General features: G+C 41.4%; 1 protein-coding gene across 6 annotated transcripts in view; it reads right to left on the bottom strand.

The window, feature by feature from the left end:
- LOC111602934 (RNA-binding protein Musashi homolog Rbp6) overlaps positions 1-21026 on the bottom strand; it is a 201522-nt gene that overhangs the window by 85989 nt on the left and 94507 nt on the right. The window lies entirely within an intron of this gene.

Genomic DNA, 21026 nt, shown 5'->3' with positions numbered 1-21026 from the left:
CACAGAGAGCGAACACGCTCGTGTACACCCCCGCATAGGCACGACAGCACGAAGACTGTTAAGCGTGCTTGTTGTTGCAGATGCGGGCCAGTTAACAGGGTTGCCAGGCAGCCCAATGAGTGACAAATGAGAGCCACTGTTAGAGCTGGGCTTCAAGCTGATTAAATTAATTTTTCTACATTTTTTCTAATTATTTAGAATTTTTTCATGAATTTCTAGTGTAAAAATAAAATTTGCGCCTTTTGGGTATGCAACACTTTTTGATGCAGTTGCATCGATCGATGCTGTTAACTGTCTGCTGTTAGCCACGCAGCTAGAAGCCTGGCTACAGCCCACACAGCCACCCACACATCCACACACGCACACCCCGCTCGCCTAAACAGCCGCACAATGTTGCAATCACACACAAAACAGTCTCTAAAAATTCACTTTCACAGGCCGAAATGAGTTAACAGAGAGAGCGCTAATTGCAGCTGAAGAGCCAGCCAGAGAGACACAATGAGAGAGTGAGAGAGAGAGAGAGAGAGAGTGTGTGTGAGCGAGAGAGAGAGCAAGCGAGCAGGCGCTGAAAAATCTACGCGCGTCATTGTTGCACCTTTATGTTTGTTTTCGTGGGTGGCCGCAGTCGACGCTGGCAGCGCGAAAGAGACGGTGCGATGGGGCGATGTTAGAGAGCTGGCAGCAGGCGCAAATGGTGCAAACAAACAACAATAGCAAATGTAACCTCTATAGAGGGTGTTCACTGTTCGCATCAGTTCAGAACTGTTAATGAATGTTGTATGTTGTATGTTGTATGTTATAGGTTGCATGTAGTAGCCGAGCTGCGAGTGTGTTGTGTGCATGGCATGTGGACAGTTTATGTTACACTAATTTTTAGTTAATATGCTCTATAATTAATTGTTATCAACAACAACAACAACAACTACAACAGCAGCAGCAGCAACAACATCATAATTGCCTTAGTGCTTGTTAAGCGCCTGCTCCCTTGCGCCTATCCGTGTGTGCGTGCGTGTGTGTTGGTGAAAGTGTCAACTTGACATTGCCTGGAGTGCACACGGCACCGCTCACACATAGCAGCACACTCACTGACACACGCACACACACAGCGGCACATCGGCACACACACATCGGCAGGCCGCGCAACTTGCGTCAAATATTTTGTTGCCTACCGCCCCGGGGCCAGTTTTTGTGTTTTGTCGCCTGCCCCGCATCTTCTTGCTGACATGCCGAAAAACGCTCGCAGCGCCACTTGTCTGAGCAGAATTTCCCTCGAAAATGAATATGAATGGACTCTCCGGGCTCTCTGCGTCGGCGCACTGTTTGGCTTTACCCCAATTGCGCTGCCAGCGCTGGCAGCGCGGCCGACGCCAGCAGCGGCTGCTGCCTGGTGTCGCTGCCATGGCAGCTTTATCAGTGCCATGAAATGTTGTTCCCGGAAAATAACCCAAAGGAAATGCTGCACACGCACACACGCGCGCGTTTAACTGTGTGTGCGTGTGTGTGTGTGTGTGTGTGTGTGTGTGTGAGCAGCAATAACTGTGTACATGTAAATCCTGGTTTGTTTCATTTGCCGATTTGAAGCAGCGCCCCGCTGCCGCTCGAGCTCTGCAGCCGGCGGCACTAACTTTGTACGCTTGATGATGATAATAATGTTGCCCCTTTTCGCCTTAGCCAGGAATTCAGCCAGGACTCGAGCAGGCAAGCAGGCAGCAGGCAGCAGGCAACAGCCAGAAACCCACAAAGCCAGACATCGTCTATGGAAATTCGTACGCCGATTTTCGAGCGATTGCAATTGATTTGTAATGTATTTCATTGTTGTGTATTTGTGTGTGTGTGCGTGCGTGGGTGTATGTGTGTGTGTGTGTGGGTGAGGTTATAAAATTTGTATTGATTATTTCGATTGCCTTTGTTCGTTGACTGCGCTTTGTTCGCCCATCTAATGATAGCTATGGGGGCATTAAAAATGTCAAAGCTGACATTTCAGCACACTACACATACAGCTAAGGAGGAGGCCAAGTACTTCCGGTAGTGAGCTGCGGATTAGTACAAATATAAATAAATATAAATATGTCTCAAGCTGGATGTCTGCTCGTTTGTGTGTGTGTGCATCTAACGCCGCCTAGACACGCAGTGGCATTGAAGGAGCCGCTCGACTTGGGAGTTGGCATGTGTACAAGTCAATTATGGGTCAAAAAATCCACACAGGAGCTTGGGCAGCCGAAACACTTGACGCTCAACGCCCGTCGCACAATTTTATGAGCTCTGTTTTTTTTTTTTTTGGTAAGATGAGAGATGTGCAGCCGAGCTCAGTCTCTGTGTCGGCCCCATTGCAAATGAAACATGTTTGGTTTTATCGCATTTATTGACGACTCCATGGGGACGCTTTGCGTCGATGCCCGTCAGTCCGCTTGCCTGCCAAGTCACTCAAAGCGGGCCACACAAGATCAAACAATGGCCGCCAGAGATGCCTTCAGATGCTAGCTGCTCGCCCCTCCCTCCCACTGCTCGCACTCCCCTGCTCAAATTGCGCTATCGAGCAGCTCAAAACAGCCACATAAAAAGATTATTTTATGCATGTGTGTGCGTGCCTCGATACACAAGACCTAAACGCGGGGCATGGGCTGGTGCTGGGGCTGCCTCAAAAAGTGGGCGACGGCAGCAACTAAATTCACTTAGAAAAGCGATTCGTATGCGTGTGTTGCAACAAATCGGAATGTGCGTGTGGAATTCTACAGTTAATTCGAAGAACTTCCAAACAATAAATTGCTAAACGAAAAATGTTTCACTCAAACTGATTTCCAAAATGAGATTTCTTGTGAAATGCAAACATGTAAATTTAAATAACATCCAAAATATGCGAGTATGAAAGTTGTGAATAGAAAGTTATTGAATGGCTGAAGGCATGTCAAATTCCCATGAATTTACAAGAATTGCATAATAGAGCAATAAAAAAGACTTAGTTGAATTCATGAGAATTGCATAGAAGGGCGAATCTATAATAATGTGGGTGGTGTGGTAAACGATGTCCAATACAAATTGAGCAAATGTAAGTTGATAACGAATAAATTGACAAACGGAGTGAAATAGTGCAATTCATGAGAAGTGCATAGAAGGGCGAAAAAAGAGAAGCAATTATATGCATAAGAATTGCATAGAAGAGCGACTCTAACAAAGTGTATGTGATGTGGTAAACGATGTGCAATACAACGAATAGCTGATAAACAGAAGGAAGTGTAATCGCGATCAGTCGTTCGACCTGTAAAGACGTGAATTCGAACAGCCTTCGCTTAAGCTCTACTGCTGCAGAGTTCTAAAAATAGAACTTTGCGGTGCATTCTTCAACGCAACAGCAACAAAAACCGCACACGCAGCGTTTTCTTATCGCTTGCTTCCGCGTAACTCAATTGCTTTAATTGCAATTTACGAAATTTCGTCGCTTGGCGCGAGTGCGCCTGCACTCAAAAGCACAATCCGCGATGACATCTAATGTCAATAACCTCGCTACAGCTGTAAAGGTAAATGCAGAAATGCAAGCCCAGCTTAACGTTGTGATGGCAAATAGGCAAGCCTCCATCATGCCAATAAACTCAAAAATAGATATCGCCTCCGTGCAAGGCATCACTAACAACAAAAACACGAAACGTAAACAGCCAAATTCACCAAAAACCATCAAGAAAAGGCTCATCTTCGACGAACCAAGCACCAGCAATGCAGCATTAATATCAGAAAATCGATTTTCACTGCTCGTAGAAGAAGATGAAGACTACAGCGAATCACCTGTAGCTCCAGAAGCCCCAGTATTGACCGACCAGCAAACTACTCCGAAACCTCGTCCGCCCCCCATATGGTGTCCAAACATCAAGTCTGTGGCCCTACTTCAACAGATAATAGATAAAGTAATTGATGCTAAATCATACGTAATTAAGCCAAAGAAGAATAACATAGGTGTATTAACCCAATGCAGTGAGGACTATCGCAGAGTTATAGACCACTTTACTAAGCTGGAATTGGAGTTCCACTGCTACCAGCTTAAGGAGGACAAACCATATAGAGTCGTGTTCAAAGGGCTTCACTCCAGCACTGATACAACACTAATTAAAAAGGAATTGGAAACCAAAGGCCACACAATTACAAATGTGCACAACCCACTGAGCCGTATGGACAAAACACCGCTAAATATATTTTTTGTTGACGTGGCTCAGGCCCCCAACAACAAAGAAATTTTGGACATTCGAGTTGTCTGCAGGCAACGCTGCACAGTGGAACTGCCAAGAAGATACAACGACCTGACACAATGCCATCGCTGTCAAGAATTTGGACACACACAACGCTACTGCCACAAAGCTCCCAGATGTGTGCGTTGCGCCGGGAAACACGCATCCAAAGACTGCACCCGCGAAAAGGACCAGGCACCAACTTGTGTGCACTGTGAGTTACAGCACCCAGCCAACTATAAGGGCTGCCAAGTATACAAGCGGTTGCGCAAATTGCAATCCCCAGCACAAAAAAGGAGTCCCACACAAACACCGTCTACGGGTCCGAGTACTGCTTCCGAAATTACAAGGCCCCGGAGCATTACCCAAGCCACGAGCTTTGCAACGCCTATTAGTGGTGTTTCTTACGCACAGGCCGCTAGAGGTGGACCGTCAAATAAGAATACCACAAGTGACACTTTGTTCACTGAAATGCTTCAGCAACAACAACGTCAGTTTGACGCAATTAATGCCGAGCTCAAAGCGATGCGAGAAGTACAATCCCAACAAGCAACCATGCTAAACAGTTTAATGGCCATCATAACCAAGCTTGCCTACAAATAATGGCTTTACGTGTGGGTATCTGGAACGCCAATGGCCTGAGAAACAAGACTCAGGAACTGGCTGCGTTTCTCTCACAAGAAAACATAGATATAATGTTAATAACAGAAACTCATGAGTGCCCCACTACACAAATTTTCGGATACGAACACTATCAGGCTCATGGTGAAGGAGCAAACTGCTTTGGTGGATCCTCAATCCTCATACGAGCAACAATACCGCATACACCTTTACTGCCAATTTGCAACGCAACAATGCAGGTCTCAGCCATCACCCTGCCTACGTCTATTGGAGCGATCGAAGTTGCGTCAATTTATCTTCCGCCAAACACTGGTCTGTGTGATCATCACATGGAACAGGTTCTAGGCCAAAGGTTGAATAAGACCCTCATCGGCGGCGACTGGAATGGATGGCACCCATTTTGGGGAAGCAATAGTGCGAATCGTCGCGGAGAAGTCATATTTGAGGCGATTCAAAACTTACAATTCAGCATATTGGCGACTGGAGCCCCCACCCGTTACCCAATTAATGGACACAGGCCCTCGGCAATCGACTTCGCTGTCTACAAAGGCATCTGTGACCGGCAATTGACCATTGAAGAATCCTTGGACCTATCCTCTGACCACCTGCCACTAATAGTCACAATCCACGCGCAGCCACAGCCCTTGCCCATTAGGAAACAACTACTGCCAGCAGGATCAGATTTAGGAGTCTTTAGGCGCGAGCTCCATTACTCTTTGCACATAGAAATGGAACTTAACACTCCTGAAGACGTGGACTACGCAGCAAACAAACTGCAGGAAGAAATAGTCAAAGCTGCGCACCAAGCCGCCCCACCATCTTGCCAAACAAGACAACAGTCTCCGTACAACATCCCCCTCACCTTGGAGGCCCAACACCTACTAATACACAAAAGATGGGCCAGGAGACGCTGGTTAAGATTACGCACGCCTGATGCCAAATCCATGTACAACGAAGCCACGAGGCATCTTAAAGCTGCTCTCGCCCTGCTTCAAAAGAGGTGTATCAGCGATGCGCTGGTACGAGCTGAATCGCCCACTGACGCAGAGTTTCAATTATGGAAATTTACAAGAAAGCTCAAACGGCAGCCAATACGACGTCATCCCATTCGGAGCATTTCTGGTTCCTGGCACATTGGAGACGAAGCTCAAGCTGAGGCTTTTGCAAACCACCTTCAAGACCAATTCACGCCGGTGATTACCGCAGAGGCCTCAGAAATCGAAGCAACAGAAGACATCGTTCTCTCGCCCCTCCCAGCTGAAGACCAGATAACTGGATGTACAAAAGAAGAGGTTCTTGAACACATCAGAAGAGTGAAGGCAAAAAAATCCCCTGGATATGATCTAATAAACGGCAGAGTCCTTAGAGCACTGCCTGACTCCACCATAGACTACATAACTATGGTGTACAACGCCATGCTCCGCATCCGGCACTTTCCAGCCTGCTGGAAGCGCGCCGTGATTGTGATGATTCCTAAGCCTGGCAAACCCGTGGGAGAAATTGAGTCGTACAGACCAATTAGCCTGTTGCCAGTACTCTCCAAAATATTCGAAAGAATATTTCTGGAACGAGTACTGACACATCTGGGACGCCAGGAGGCCATTCCAAACCATCAGTTTGGCTTCAGGAGACAGCATGGAACACCGGAACAGGTTCACAGAGTTGTGCACCATATCCTTGGAGCCTTTGAAGAAAAGATGTACTGCTCTGCCGTCTTTTTAGACATCAAACAGGCGTTTGATCGAGTTTGGCACCTGGGACTGCTGCAGAAAGTGAGGACCACCCTTCCAGCCCCATTTTTCGCGTTGCTATCCTCATACCTTATTGGAAGAACCTTCCAAGTGTCAAGGGGGCAAACAGTATCCTTGACTAGACCAATTATGGCTGGAGTACCACAGGGTAGTGTTCTAGGCCCAACACTTTATACTTTATTCACAGGAGATATGCCAACTCCCGAGCCAAATATAGGAAGTACAGATGCAGTACTCATAGCGACCTATGCAGATGACACCGCCATCTTATCACGTCACGTATCTGCGCAAGAAGCTTCAGACTCACTACAAAAATATCTGGACTCTTTCGGACGCTGGGCAAAACGGTGGTGTATCACCATTAATGCACAAAAGTCTGTACATACTACCTTCGCCACTAGAAGAGGAGATTGCCCAAGCGTTGCATTGGGGCCCACTATTCCCAAAGCCTCAAAAGTAAAGTACCTTGGTATCACTCTTGACAGAAGGCTGACTTTTAAAGCGCACATAAGTCAAGTAACCTCAAAATGCAAAAGCAAGCTAAAAACCCTCGACTGGATGCTGAGAGCTTCAAGCAAGTTGTCTTACAGCAGCAAGGCCGCCATCTACAAGGCAATAGTTGTCCCAACCTTCGTATATGGTATCTCTCTATGGGGCTCCTCGGCGAAGACTACAAGGAACAAAATTCAGACCCTGCAGAATAAAGCACTACGCAGATGGACTGGAGCCAGCTGGTTTGTAAGAAACTCAGTCTTACATAGGGATTTAGCAATTCCCACAGTTGCTGAACTCATTGGGCGACACAGTTCAAGATACGCGGACAGACTTGCAGCGCATCCTAACCATCTCGCAAGCAACCTGGCTATAAACAACAATAGGCGAAGACTGAAGAGATTGCATCCTCTAGACAATATTAGAACTAATTAAGATAGTAGCTACAAGTGCAGAATAATTGGCATATCTGCCCTCCCATTAGTTAAGGTTTAGAGCTAAATGCGCTATAGAGTCTAAGACAATAAGCTGCAACAAAATAAAGAAATAAAAACGAAAAAAAAAAGGAAGTGTTTCATGAGACGTACATAGAAGAGCGCAAAAAAGAGAAGTACTTGAATTCATGAGAATTGCATAGAAGAGCGGATTTCTACAATACAAACTGAGAATGTGAACGTTGACGAGCTGAAAGACAAATCTAAATTCTTGACGTTTGCATAGAAACGCGATATTTGAGAACTGCATAGAAGAGCAGTAGATAAATTCATATGAGAATTTAAGTTCAACTAACTGCTGTGAGCTTGCCCTTTGCAAGCAAGTAATTCATGTAGTGCAAAACCATTTAAACATGAAGAATTTAAGCTAAAAAGCGAATTTGTTTATTACGAACGCACACGCTCAGTGCGAACGGCATGCGCATAATATTTTTAGTGCTTTAGTCTTTTTTTGCGTGCCGCACTTAGTGAGATCTAAAAGCACTTCAGTTGCGTTAAACCACAAAACAATACTTGATATGAATAACTTATTAAGTCATTCCGCAGACTCGACATCTACATGACTACTTAACATTCTCAGGCACTTTCGCAATGTGCTCTCCACCTGCTGGTTAACTTTAAGCCAGTTGGGCAATGTCTCTCTGTTTCCCTCTCTGTGTCTTGCTGCTGCTGCTGCTGCTGCTGCTGTTGTCCAGCAACAACATTTAAGCAATTTCGCTTGTTAAAAGCTTACGCCGCGCACTTTACTTTAAACCACACTAACAAATGCCACTTCATTCAGCAGATATTTGCGGCCAGCAGCAGTAGCAGTAACTGTAGCAGTAGCAAAAAAACACACACACACACACACACATGCGAAATCACACACATCCTTTTGCCATCAATTCTCTAAGCACAAACAAACTGGCAAGCCCCCTCACACACACACACGCCCACAAACACACACGCATGCAGCAACACGCAAAGCTCTTTTCACTACAAAACGGAAGTACATAGAAGCAGCAGCAGCCAGAAACACAAAAAAAAAACTACAGAGCAGAATAGAACAGAGCTGGAAAACCTGCGAGCTTATAGAAAAATACTGTGGCAAAAACTACACACACACACACACACACACGCACACCCAGCGCTCACACCCAGTGCTGAGCAGCAAGAGCAGCGCAAGATATTCATTCTATCGTAAAATAGGTGAGCAACAGCAACAGCATGTGCATGTGTGTGTGTGTGTGTGTGTGTGCGCGTGTGTGACTGTGTGTAAAAAACAAGCAGCAGCAACGCTCTGGTCAACGGATAACAAAACATAAATAATAACGACAGCAGCAGGTGAGCGGGCATAGGCAGGGGCAGCCAAGGCTGCTGGGAGCTGCCACGAGGCAAGCGAAGCCAGCTCAGATATTGTCCCAGGAAAGCATAACCATAGCTAGGGGCACCAAAACGAAAAAAATAACAACAATATATTTAGTTGCTAAAAACACACACGGACTGCAGCTAAATAAGATCGGCCAAAGGTGAGCAAAAAGAAGTTTAAGACTTTAGTGGAACTAGTTCATAAAAAACAGTTCATAATTTAAGTTTTCCATTCCGAAAAAAAAACAGAAATTATTTGACTCTATATACTTTCTATTTCATTTTGAGAGAAAAACTTATAGAAATATTGTAAACATATATGATATGATCTGATGACACAGGATATATCATATTATATTCCTGTATGCAAGGAAAAACTCTTTAAAGTTTTTTCAAAATTTCAATCAAATTCTGAATTATTTCGCACATTTTACAATCTAAGCTTTTTCCATTCATTCATAAACTATTTTCATGGCAAAAATTCTTTAGAAATTATCAATACTATATCTAAATAATGCACACAGAGATTTGTTACACATATCTAGCGTTTTCCTTGTGTATCATTTTTTTGGGCAACATTTATAATGCATAGTGGGCCAATTTGAGTTCAATTTATTTCTGTTTGCTGAGCCTTAACTCACTTCCTGGTTCCTGCTGGGTGACTTACTTACTAACAGGCCAGCGCATAGCCATAATGGCCACGTCGTATCGGCTTCCTGAAAGATGAAAAAGAGCCAAGCAAAAAAAAAAAACGAAAAAACCAAAAGGAATAAAACAGGACACGCGCCCGACCAATGCCAAAAACTGCGAAGCTCGGTACACAGGAAAACGCCAATGCCATTGAGAATAATGTGAATGCGAACAACGCGCATATAACTCATTTATTTATTTACTATATATGCGATTGCGTGCGTGTGTGTATCCATATCGCTATGCCCTTCTCTCTCTGTGTGTGTGTGTGCTTGCGTGCAGTGAAGCTTGAGTTTGATTTAATAGTTTATTAAGATACGCGCAGCAAGTGAAGATTAAGGCGAGCGGATTTGCTCGACGGTGGTTGTTGGCGCACTTAAATGTGACGACCACTGGATTTTGGCTGTGGTTTATGGGCTTTAAGCAGTGGCATAAATAGATTTCACCATATACCTAACCACACATGTTCTAGCTGTTGTTATCCTGCTGCTGTTGCGATTTGCGAACATTTTGAATGTTGCAGAAATGGAATTAAAGCAAGCAGCGAACAGATTTCATTGCTTGTTTAAGATAACAATAGCCAGGCTGCTGGAGAGTGTGGAGAAGTAGAAACTAAGCGATGACATGCGAAACACTGGCAATAGAACAGCGAATGTGGCATGCGAATTGGATGGAAATCAAAAAATATAATAAAAGCATAAAGAAATAACAGTAAACTTTAGCAAAAGCATTGAAACAGTTGAAATGTAGTTGAAATGCACTGGGAACAATTGGAATCGGAACATTGTAAACAATCTAAGCATAAAGCAATCAAGCCAAGAGCCTAGTTATCAGTGGTAATGGAACAAAAAAATAAATCATCAATCCTAAAGAAAACTTTGAAAATGCCAAAGCAGAAAAGAATTGAAGTGGAACAGTGAAAGTGAAACAGTGACATGGGAAAACACTTTAATCAAATTAAACTGACAGTGAAAATGAGTAATAAAAAACGTAAACCATTTAATATATTATAGTTTTTTAAAACAGTGGGAAGTGGAACACTAATAAATGAAATAACAAATGGCAAGAAAAATATTGCAATCTGGAACTATTCAAAAACTAAATAAATACAGAATGAAAATGCATTGTGGAACACTGGAAATGAGCAATGGAAACATAAAACTGAAACACCGCTAAGCACATCAAGAAAATGTCGCAAATTAAAATTTAAATCAAATGAAAATTTTATATAAAATAAAGTGCAGCACCTGAAAACCAAATGGAATGAAACAGATAACAGTTGGCAAAAGAACACTCTAAGTGATTTCATAGCACACAAAACGCGATTATCAATAGCTGCCAATGGGAAGCAGATCGAAATTGGATATTTTACTTCCATTTAGCATTTCAGGTTTTTAGCTGACAAATTCTGGAAATGATTTTCTATAAACAGCAGCTGAATGAAATTTTTATTAAATTGCTATTCATTTGGGTATTAATGCGATATTTATATGATATTTATGGCTTATTTGATTGACTATTTATCGCATACTTTGCTATTTAACTCCAACAATTTTCCTATTTATATAGATATGCTAACGCACACACACACACACGCACGCACATTTATTGCGTATTTTCATAGCCGATTTGTTGAACAGCCCAACTCATTTTAAAAGCTCATAAATTAATATGTTCACGCTTTAAATGCCGCACACACACCCTCATAGACATGTGTGTGTGCCTGTGTGCATGTGTGTGTGTGTGAGTTGGCAGCGATTAAAATTGCTGTTAATGACAAGCGAATGTTATAAATTACAGAAATGAAGCAATTTTTTGCTGTCTGCCTGACAAGGCACTGGGGCTAAAGTTGATGACTGTCTGCCTACATATGAGTGTGTGTGTGTGTGTGTGTGTGTGTGTGCTGACTGCCCGTAGCAGACACAAAAGTTTGCCTAATTATTTAAGATCAACGGCTGCCATTTCAAGTCGAAACGACAAGAAAACAGCGCAATGAAAAACCAAACAATGAAAATTGAACTTCTGCTGCACGAGGCCTCCTCTAGCTCTGCTTCTTTTTTTTTTTTTGATAATGATGTTGCCGCTGTTGTCTCTGTGCAGCTATGTTTCAGTGTTATTAATGATGCGCTATAAGGGATACACGCACACAAACACACGCATTAGGCAGCCACACACCTAAAAGCTTCGGCTAAATTGAGGTTGAGATGCTGTGAGGGGTAGCTGGGGAGTGAGTGCGTCGAGTGGTTGGTATCCATTGCCTTAAAATTATGCGCCATATTTTCTGTCAGCATTTTGGCTCGTCGGATGTGGTGATGGTGCTGGTGGTGCTGGCCACCAGCTGAGCGGCATGTAGGCGCTGTGGTTGCGATATGAACGATTGAGCCAGCAATGCCAACGACAACAACACACACGTTGAAATCAATGTGTGTGATTTGCCAATTATGTGGGTTATGCGTGTGTGTGTGCGTCTGTGTGTGTACGTTTGGCTCGTCATTAGCGCTGTTTCCATTTCCGGCAGACAGAAGCAACAGCAACAACAACAGCGTTAGCTGTTTGAGAGTCGTCGCTGGCATTGGATGTCAATTTCATAAGCAATTTACGCAGCGACAGAGTTCGATTTGCCAACTGTTGATGCCACATCAAGTGGCAGCCAGGCATTACCATGCCTCAAATGGAAATGGAATTGAAGTAGCAGCAGCTGAATTTTGCTGTTTGAATATTTGAATGTTGCCCCATCAACAACGGCGCCTAATTAACTAATTCTGTGAGCCAACTTGGCAGAACGAACGAGCGAACGAACGAGCGAACATTCGAAATATCATTTTCGTGATTGAGGCCAAGGCATCTCGAGGGTGCGAGGGCAGCGTGTGCGTGTGTGTGTGTGTTTGTGTGTGTGTGTGTTCAACTCCATCGGCTTGTTGTTGTTCAAACTGATGCGTTGCGCTATTGTCCTAATTATTGTCCTGCCATAAACAACTAACAGACGCAGAGCAACACCAGCAACAGCAACAACAGCAACAACAGTTGTCGATTCACCCTCACAAGCAAGAGAAAAGTAATGGCCGCTATAATTCACAGTTACTTATTGTTTATCTGTTCGTTTGCTCAGCTCGATGTGCTCCATAACTTAGCTGCTAGCAGCAGCAGCAGCTAGAGCTGGCAGCCAGACAGATACTTACAAATCGTGTCACGAGGCATTAATTAGAAGAGCTGTAGATTAGAGGTGAATAGGCTACAGATTTGCAGACAGCTGTGGAAAGATGTACGAGGGTAGACTGTAAAGTTCTTAGGCTGATCTAGGAACTCTTTCATGAGTTAATTTCTCTGTGGATCATTCTACAATCTCCTCTGCATCACATGCCTTAAATCTAAGCTCTTTCTCTGAGCAAATTCAACTTCATTGAGTACAGTAAAGTGAATCACTCCTTCACTTCAGCTCGTTGCCATCCGCAATTTTTAATTGCCTTTCGAGTGGCGCTTCATAGACACCTTTGCCTCCACGCAACTGCCACATCGCTAGCAGAACTCTATCGAGTGTTGGCTGTAGTCCCGCTGTCTGTGTGTGTTTTGTAAAGGATTCGGTTCAATTTTATAGCAGTTGAAGAGAAAAGATTTGGCTGTCTGGCGCTTAAATGATGCGAATTAATTTGAAAATTTGCAATGTGTTGCAACCTGGCTATCGGGGCTAGAGCTCAAAATGCTTTAAGCAGCCGCACGGGGTGGAGCAAGGAAAATCAGTGCGCATAGCCGAAAAAGCCAAAAAACCGTGGCCATAACTATGTGCGGCCAGCAAAAGGAAACGAGCAACAACAATGCAAGGCTCAGAGCAGATTGCACAAAAAATAGTTGAAGAGCAGCAGTTGAGGCAGTGGCAGTGGCAAAGGCGGAGGCGGAGGCGGAGACGAAGGCAGTCAGCAACAATGAGAGCCAACCACATTGGTGGCAAACGGCTGTTGAGGCAATGGGCAAAAGTTTAAACAACTATTTATTATGAAATACAACAAAAAGTGGTAGTCACAAAAAAAAGTAGAAAAAAAACTATTTTACACACACAGAGAGAGAGGGAGAGAGAGAGAGTGGAAGGGAGAGAGCGAAATGGAAACAGACAGCAGCTGAGCGCAGAGGCGGCATTGGTGGCGACTCTGCGGCAAGCCTTTGAGCAGCAGGCATCCAGCTGGGCACTAGCTGCAGCCCAAACAATTCCAGCCCATCCATATCATCATCCATCCATATCCACAGCGCGAAGCCGCCAACGCCAATGCCAGCGTGGAAACCCGAAGACCGACTCGAAGCTGGCCCTGCAACTGAAAGCTGAAGAGCCAAAAGGAGCAACTTTTACGTGAAAATGTTCAAAATTTAATCAAATTAAAGTGAATGCGCCGCAGGCGAACATATTTCGCACGAGCCGGCGAGAAGAGAAGCGCCGCCATGCCTGGCCAGCATGTGGAGGCAGCAGGCGCAGATACGGGCAATGCTAGAGGAAGCGTTGGCAGACGCGCAGCCAGCAAGTTTAATATGTAAATTGTTTTTGTTGCTGTTGCTGTTGCTGTTGCTGTTGGTGGTGTTGCTGCTGCCTGCTATAGCTCGACATTAAGTGGTTATCATAGCCATTTATGAGGCTGTTAAAAAGTATCTCATTAAACATAAATGGGCAAGTGGCAGGCAGCAGGCGGCTGGCGCCATATACCAACTAGAATTGGATAATAGATACTCGAGTTTGAGTCGGGCAACAAATTAAAGCGCAACTACTACCCGCGACACAGCGGCAACAACAGAGCACGCAACCAACCAAATGCGCATTTGCTAACCCACTCACACACACACACACACACGACTCGAGACCATCTAGCACACATTCTAGCAAATTCCGTTTACCTGTCAAACTTTTGCCATTTGTGGCCAACATATTTTGAAGTTAGCCCCAGCAGCATTTTTGCACCAGCCACCACCAGCGCCGCCAACATGCAGAGACAGAGCCACGTTTATGCCTAAACTTTGTCAATTATTTGCGGATTTAACATTTGCAGCTTGTGCGGATTTTGATTTTTGATTTCAGTTTAAAAAGGCGTTGCGCACAACAACAGCAACCAAAACGAAGATTCGCTTTGCAGACTCATTAGAGTTTCATTTTATGCTACATTTGCATTTGAAACAGGAATTTCAGCTAATCAAAGACAAGCTTTATGGCATAGTTTGCAATCAAATGAGCGCATTACGAGAGGTGTTCCAGAAACAAGCTAACTTTGCTGCCAATAGGTGTGGGAGTGTGCGTGTGTGTGTGTGGGATAAACGGAGTTTGTGCTGAGCGTCGCAAGGCAAGAAGAAGAGCGTTCTCTGCTCTACTCAACTCTGCGACTAACTCTAATCTACATTATAAATCCATTTTATGATAAATACACAAGAAATTCTGAGTAAGGGTAGTCCCTTTATATATATTTAAATAAAGAATCTGAATATTAAAATTTCGAAATTCTGTATGAACATTCTAAAAGACAATCCATAAAGAACTCGATATATGTAACAAAAAATCTGTAGAGCAGAGCTTGAAAATGTTTACCGTTATGAAATATGAATAAATACCCTTTATTAAAAGTTTAATCTGCATAATAAGCTTAGCATCCAGTATACATAATAGAAATATTTCAAATATATTTTCAAGTTATGTAAGCTCAAAGTTGAGTCTAAGGGAAGAGAAGGCGCAATCAGACTCCTCCCGCTTCTATCTCCCCTCTAGTCTAAGGTATCTCTGGGGCTAGCATTGACAGGTTTATACTTGTTTTTTTTTTTGTTTACCTGCTTCTCGTTTACAAGAATTTCAATATTGTTTTTATGATTTTTAGCTCAATATATGCATATCAAATAACTATCAATGCCGCACGGCTGCCACTCGCAAATGTCAAAAATCTCGCAACAAATTATCAGCAGGGCCGTCAATAGCACCTGCTGCTGATGCTAGCTGTACCCTATCAAAAAATCAACAAAAAAATACATAGAAGAGTGTTCTGCTTGTGTGTGTGACTGACTGAGAGATACCCTGTATCGAAAGACAAGCTGCTGTGGGCTGACCAAAAGTGAAATATGCGAAGCAAGTTCGATGTATCTATGGCAAGGATATAGCTAGAAATATATTCAGAATCAGCTAATGCTATATGTGAGTAAACAGAGTTAGGATTTGGATATAGAAATAATATCGATAACAATTGTTAACGATTGACTCGAATAGTCGCTGACTGCAAGCTTGAATCAACTAGGTTTGAGGCTAAAGTTCCTATTTGATGCGACTTGGAATTAATCTTACAAATTGAGCTGCGCACATATGGATAGGTAAATTCAGGCATCAGTTACCTATGCATTGATAAGTCCTATGTCTCCTATCAATGTCCAGCTGAATGGCTTTACAAACACTCCATTGTTGCTTGTCTAAGGCTTCTGCAGAGCGCTGCTCTGCCTGCCGATATACTCCTTGCTTGCCCACTTTCAAGGGTAGCGTATAAAAATAGCAGATGAACAAAGAAAAAAGAAACCCAAAAAAGGAAGAAGCAGCTAAAAAAAATATGATAGTTGACGGCGACAATGACAAGGACGAGCTCTGGGGTTGGAGAAAGCGAGCAAGGAAAACCAGCAAACGCTGCAATTTTCCAATTTGATTATTTTGCAAAGCAAAATATATAGTATATATATATAAGGAGTGGGTGAGCGAAAAGGCAAGGGTCAGGTGCCGTCGGTTGCGGGCTGAGGCCAGCACCTGGCAACTCAAAAAGGAGAGACCAGTTGACGTTGGTGGCTGCCGTTTATTATGCGTAGCTCTGCACAACTTTTGCAAAGTAATAAAGCCACAAAAGTTCAACTTCAATTGAAATAAATTAATTTCAACATTCGGACTGACAGCGCCAACTAACTGACAATTACACACACCATACACACACACACACACACAGCCACACGCATGCCAGCAGCTAGCACAGATATGGCTGGGACGGGCACTGGAGACATGTGCTCAGCGGTTGGCCCCGCTGCATGAAATAGTTGAGTAACTTTTCACTTTTATTCTCTGCGCTCGCTTTTTTGTAGTTGTTGTTGTTGTTGGCTTGATGCCTGCCTTTTGTTGTAAATGTAAAATAATAACGACAAAATTGCACTTTCAACTTTTGACTTTTTTTCGTAGGGGTAGCAGCTCGCTGCCTACGCTGACTATCTGTCTGACTTTCTCGCTCTCGCTCTCAAGCTCTCTCACTCACACCCACTCATTCTTGCTCTCTCCTTGGGTAGCGCTATTGTCTGTGCAAAAGTTGAATTAATCGCCCCCTCTGCAACGCCTTGAACAGAGCATACCTACAAGCTCTGGCAGTGGCCCCTTCGACGTCTGCAACTGCAGTCAGACGCATACTTTCGACATAGTTTGACTGCCTCAACGACTGTTTCATCTTGATTGATTACATATTTTACAAGTTATTGCATTGGCTGTGTGTGTGAGTGTGTGTGTGTGTGTGTGCCTGCAGCGGGAGTTGGCGAGAAACACACGTATTTATTAGATTTATGGCTGCCTTTCAGCATGTCTGTCTGTCTGTCTTTTTATACATATCTCTCTCCCTCTGTATGAGTGTGTTTGTGTATTTGTAATGGATTCCGGCAAGTGTATTCACACAACTTTTAATGTATTGGAAATATCTAATATGTCTGCACTGCTCTTTTTATATACTGCTCGACTGTGCCTTGTGCGTCTGCTCCGAAGGTAGTAAAAAAGTAAAAATCATGTCGAAAGGCGGTAAGCTGTGGCAATTGACTGAAACTGCCGGTTTAAATTAGAAAAGTTTGCACAATGTACACAAGCACAACACAACGACTTGCACACACACTTGCACACGCACACACACAGATAGACAGAGCAGACATTCGAGCGTGTTAATTTAATGGCAACATGAGTGAAGCTTTGGCTTCTCTCTCTTATGCTGCTGATATCTGTCATTTGGCCAGCACAGAGCAAAATGTGCTTCATTATGACATGGTCATGCAATCGAAGCCGCATTGTTTTACACACCCACACACACACAAATGCATAAACACTATATCTCTGACAGGATTTGTGCCTTAATTGCATACATACTTTGCCCTTGCATACTTATGTGGCCACAACTTTACGTTCGCCTATGTTTTTGTAATCTATTTTGAATTTTAAGCCCAATAGGCTTACAGATTCCATCACAATCGATAATTTGACAGCTCCATTTGCCAGCATTTAAACACATTCCACATTTGGCTGGCATCATTTTGTAGCATTGTCTGTGGTCTGTTGCCAGCGCCACCATTTGGCTGTCTGTTCGCTTCGAATATATCATTTTACACGCACTGCATTTGTATTTGAAGAATGTTACGCACACAGCTTAATATATTATAGTTAAATAATTGTCAATGGCACGACAAACTGTAGCTATGCGATGGCTAACGATAATGGTAAGAGCGTCACATTTTTGAGTCTATAAAGAAATGGACATGAACATGGCAGAGTGAACTGTACGACAATCAGTTGCCTTCTGCAGGCACACATATTTAGATGATATTTAACAATTACATTTTACTTTTCAAATGTTTTTCGTGTGTCCAGTTCGAAACTTAAACTGGGTGTCCGAGTCCAGTTTTTTTTTTTTTTTAAATAATTCTATTTTAAAATGCATAAAATGAAATCAATTTAGCTGCATTTGAGATGATTATTATCTTTATTAGTCTTATATTTATTTCTTATTATTTTGCTCTTACAAAAACTTTTTAATTGTTGTCTAATTTTTGTTGTCTCTTTTTTATGATAAAATTAAACAAAAAAAATTTTAAATTAAATTCAGCTCTTTTATGGCCTTTACAGCATTTTCTTAGTAACTTGATTGTGCTATATGCTTATATATTCAATTTGTATACCCTGAACTCATTTAAAATGGGAAATCAAAATGATGTACCCGCTTTATGAATTTCGATTAAAGACATGATCGAAATGCAGTTATTAAATTATATCTCGTACGGCTTAAGATTTAGAGCCTCCACATTTTAGTTGTATGTTTATTATATACTAATATATGTAAGAAAACAGCTGATAAATTATATATGTATATATAAATGTATATGTATATATGTGTTTATATATTCGATCAGATTGAATAGTGGAATCTGTAAAAATCTCTATGCCTTTGTCCGTCTGCCTTAAGCTAAGAATAATTAATAATAAATGAAAAAAAAAAACAAAATAAAAACAAAAATAAATATATATATATATATATATATATATATATATATATATATATATATATTTATATATATATTTATATATATATATTTATATATATTTATATATATATGATCAGCATAAACAGTAGCTGTCTATATAGCTGCAGATATTTGTCAGTCATTAAAATCATGAAAATTGAGTAAAAAAGTAATAAATGTGCTCAACAGCAGCAAGAAAAAACACATTTGATACACATATATATGAAGTATGTAGTAGATCATATATATTCCCGATCAGAGTGACAAGTTGTGTGCATACAGCTAGCTCTGCCTGCTCGCCTTTTCTTCTGCTTCTAACTTAGCTCATGATGAGTGTAAACTCTCACTCAAAAAGCGCTCAGCAGCTCTGCTGCAGCTGCGCTTTGAGTGACTTTTGGGTATAAAAGGGCGCAGCAGCGGCTGTGGCGATCAGTCAAGTTTGTGACCTGGACTGGGTCAGTCGTGCAGTGCAAGTGGTGAATAAATTTAAGTTTTTTTTTGTTAAAGTTTAAATAAAATGTAATTCTTTAATAAATATTGTATTTGTTTATATAAATATTTAAAATTATATTTAAGTTTTTTTTTGTTCTTGAACATTGTTTATTTGTATAATAATTATTTAATTGTTTAAATGTTAAATTTAAATATAAATTATTGTTAATAAGCATCAATTGTTATTATAATAATGAAGTTAATCGTAATGTTCATTAGCGATAATGATCATTAAGAATAATGATCATCATTTATGTACATGATCATTACGGGTAATGATCATTAATGACAATGATCATTAGCAATATTTTTTTTTCATGATCATTTACGAAATGTTAACTATGTTAAGAGTCAAATACCCTAGCTGCCTTGTTCTCTTTTAAATTGTTAATCACTGACTTCCTATTATTATATATTTATTATAATAAATAATATTTAAGAGCATTTTAATTTATTTACCCGCTTGTAATATATAGTCAAGTTATTTGCAAACTGTGTTTAGGTGTTTGTCACGGGCAGAGAATCTCTGAATCTCTCTTAATTGTCATTTTTACAACATATTGTTTTTGCACATGTATATTAAATATTTTCAAGAACACATACGTGTTTATATATTTATATATTTATATTTAAAATATGAATATATTAATGTATTTTGTATATAAATATATATAATATAATGGATGACAATAACAACACCAATAACATTGACAAATGTTTGCTAAATAATCTATTTGTATATGATGAATATGAATATTTATGACAATTTTCTCTCTGTAAAAATAAAGAATGTCTAAAATAAAAATGTAGTAAAAAGTGAGAAAAAGAATATAAAATGTAAAACAGTTAATATATTTATATTTATACCTATATTTAATGGTGTTCTAATGTTTGTTATTCTTTTCCTTTTTTTTTAACGCTCGATATAAGCAATGGAAAATATTAAAAATGGCAGTTTAGGGTATCACCTAGTCGACACCCCGACTAGAACTTTCTTACTTGAATATAGCGTTAGCTTAGTTACAAGGCTCACTTGCTAGTGCTATAAAAATATAAGACAGCTGATAGATTGAAACCCAAAAACCAATTTTCATAGCAGATTAACATATGAAGCCTCAAGTATTAATATAAATCTACCCAGCTATAAGCCAGCTTCAAGCATAAAAAACCCAGCTTAAAAAACCAATCTATCAGTTCATAACCTGCAGCTCACACTCACTGGAAACTATCTTTAAAAATATACATCAACTATATTATAAATTATAAAACAATCAACCAAAGCCCTTCACATGTTTCCCTTTGCCAAATTTAATTAAGACTTCGCTAAAATCACATTCAAGATTTTAAGGCTGCATCGCAAAAATTTGTTGCTGCATTTGCCGAATGTGTCGCTGTGTGTGCTGGTGTGTGTAAATGACAATGGCGCTTACAAACATTCATAAATCCTCGGCAAGTTCAGAGCTGCGCTGTCGTTCGTACAGATTCCGTTTTGTATAGTTGTCTCTTCAGTTTTTTGTTAGTTTTTTTTGTCTCATTCTTTGGCTGTTTTTGTTCGCATAGTTTTTATAGCATACTTATGTGGGACAGCCGAGCGAAATCCATTTCACTTATCCCATGCACTTTTATGGCTTTGGCCACCAAAAATTTTGCACATTAAAGCGAACTTTTTAACA

The sequence above is a fragment of the Drosophila hydei genome, unplaced genomic scaffold (assembly GCF_003285905.1).
Source record: "Drosophila hydei strain 15085-1641.00,03,60 unplaced genomic scaffold, DhydRS2 tig00008128-arrow-arrow-pilon, whole genome shotgun sequence".
In the NCBI taxonomy this organism is placed as follows: Eukaryota; Metazoa; Arthropoda; class Insecta; order Diptera; family Drosophilidae; genus Drosophila; species Drosophila hydei.
The sequence above is the reverse complement of the archived record's forward strand: the minus strand, read 5'-3'. Positions and strand labels throughout refer to the sequence as shown.